This window comes from Aplysia californica, unplaced genomic scaffold (assembly GCF_000002075.1).
Source record: "Aplysia californica isolate F4 #8 unplaced genomic scaffold, AplCal3.0 scaffold00859, whole genome shotgun sequence".
Taxonomy (NCBI): domain Eukaryota; kingdom Metazoa; phylum Mollusca; class Gastropoda; order Aplysiida; family Aplysiidae; genus Aplysia; species Aplysia californica.
In genome coordinates, this window is record NW_004798129.1 from 226389 (window position 1) to 228888 (window position 2500).

At 41.5% G+C, this 2500-nt stretch overlaps 1 protein-coding gene across 1 annotated transcript in view; it reads right to left on the reverse strand.

Moving 5' to 3' along the window:
• Positions 1-2500, reverse strand: part of LOC101862615 (epidermal growth factor receptor substrate 15-like 1) — a gene marked incomplete in the record, with an annotated part of 38778 nt that overhangs the window by 22475 nt on the left and 13803 nt on the right.

Consider the following 2500-nt stretch of genomic DNA (forward strand, 5'->3'; position numbering starts at 1 on the left):
CCCCCCCCCCCCCCCCCCCCCCCCTCTCCCCGCTACTTCTTTTGAGTTTTTTCAAGACATCTATGCGCTACCCTTCAAGTGACGTTCTGTTTAGTTTAGTTTTAGTTTTAGTAGAGGTTTTACTGCACTCGCAACTGCATAAGGTCTTATGAGCGCCAGAAGATTAGAGGTGTTACAAGAGAGTAACAAACATAAAAAAAGAAGAAGGGGAGATAAAGACGATAGATGTTTGATAGGAAAGAAGAAGCAAACCACACCAGAGCACCGCCAACCACCCACTGACGTTCCGTGACAATACCGCCACATATTGACAATCCAACAACTGACTGTGACACTGTTGGCACTCTTGTACAGGCAACCGTTAGAGCAGGTTCGAACTGTTCTCTTTCTGTCGTTCATGCTCAGATCTCTTCCCTCATTAACTTCTTCCTCGCTGCGACCTCTCTCTCTGTTTCAGTCATTCTCTTCCCCAACTTTCCCTTTTTCTGAAAATATCCCTTTCTCTGTCTTTGTTACCTCCATTACAGTAACAGTCCCTGCCTCTTTCCTTTCCTTCTCTCAAATTTTTGCCCAACTTTCACACAGACACACTCTAATGCCATCCTGTGACACTACTGACACATGCTGACACCCTAATGCCATCCTCTGACACTTAAATGCCATCCTGTGAAACTACAGACACATACTGACACTCTAATGCCATCCATCCTCTGACACTTCTGACACATATTGACACTCTAATGCCATCCTGTGACACTACTGACACATACTGAAACTCTAACACCATCCTGTAACACTACTGACACAAACTGACACTCTAATACCAACCTGCCACACTATGAACACTCTAATGCTATCCAGTGAAACTACTGACACATACTGACAATCTAACAGCAACCTGTGACACTCTAACGCCATCCTGTGAAACTACTGACACATACTGACACTCTAATACCAACCGGCGACACTACGAACACTCTAATGCCATCCTGTGACAAGACTATGAACACTCTGATGCCAATCTGACACCAACCTGTGACACTACCGACACATACTGACACTTTTAACAACAACCTGTGACACTACCGACACACACTGACACTGACACGCTAATGGCAACAGACAGACAGAGAGACAACAGTCAAGTGTGTCAAGACGCTCTGGTCACCAACACTTACAGGGGTCAGCTCAGCAACACTCTCTAGAGGCTTTATGAAATGAGGAATTGCACGAGATGATCACCATGATGAAAAAAGGAAAAAAAAAAAAGAAAGAAACACCCCCCCCCCCCCCCCAAAGAAAACCCCCAAAAGAACAGGGATGTTGAGATGATTTGTACAGTGAAAGAAGAAAGAAGAGAAAGGAGAGAGAGAGAGAGAGAGAGAGAGAGAGAGAGAGAGAGAGAGAGAGAGAGAGAGAGAGAGAGAGAGAGAGAGAGAGAGAGAAAGAGAGAGAGAGAGAGAGAGAGAGAGAGAGAGATAAAGAGGTACAAAAATGAAGCTTTTGCGTGATAAAATCCAGAGATAATGGATAAAAATTCAAATGTCATGAATGAAACGACAAAATTTGTATATTCATGATTTTAGAGTTAAGAGTTTCATACTTCCTTAAAAGTTAGCTGGGTCACAAAAAGTTACTGTTTTGTCTTTTTTAATCATCAGAGGTTCAAATATGTCTTAACATAGGATAGTCTTACCTAAAAAGAGTAACCATATTAAATCACTATTGTAAACAGACTAAATTTACACACATGTGGGTAAATCTCACAACGACAGAGTTCAACAAGGTTTAGAAAACACTCTTATCTCAGTTCTAGGTGTGCAGACTTTGTTTTTTATCCCCCCCCCCCCCCCCCCCCCACACACACACAAACACACACACCTAGTAGAACAACGAAGACGAACTCTGACATTTGTACTGAGGCCAGGGACGAAGGCAAAAGCAAAGACTTATAACAACAAACCAAATCTTATTGAAAGCAACCGTAAAGCATACAGAGCCTTTTGATCTGCTCCAACATATCAGAACAAAATATCAAGGGGTACGTGTATGCTAGAATAGGTGACGAAAGCTTGGATTCATGATTAAATTTAAAATTGATAATCAAATTCTAACAAATAGATCTTCATCAGAATTCAGCCTACGCTTCTTATAGCACAAATAACACAATAAGGCTTTTGTCAGAGCCAAGCTCCAATGACAAACAAATCTCTGAGCAAAAAGGAAAACATTTGCAAACAAACGAAATAAAAACATTGCGCAGCAACATTAGTCCTATGTGACTTGTGACACAGTTGTGATCTCTTAATAAAATTTCTCCTCCAATCTTACCAACATTATAAAAAACAGATCAACAAACTACTTTTTACGACTTTGGTAAACACGCCAGCGTCTGTGGGGTATGTAGATTGGCGGCTCACCTTCACATGCAGGTGACATGAATGAATTCAATGAACGTTTGGTAAAGTCTTTAATGAAGCATCTCTGTCTTTATGACTTC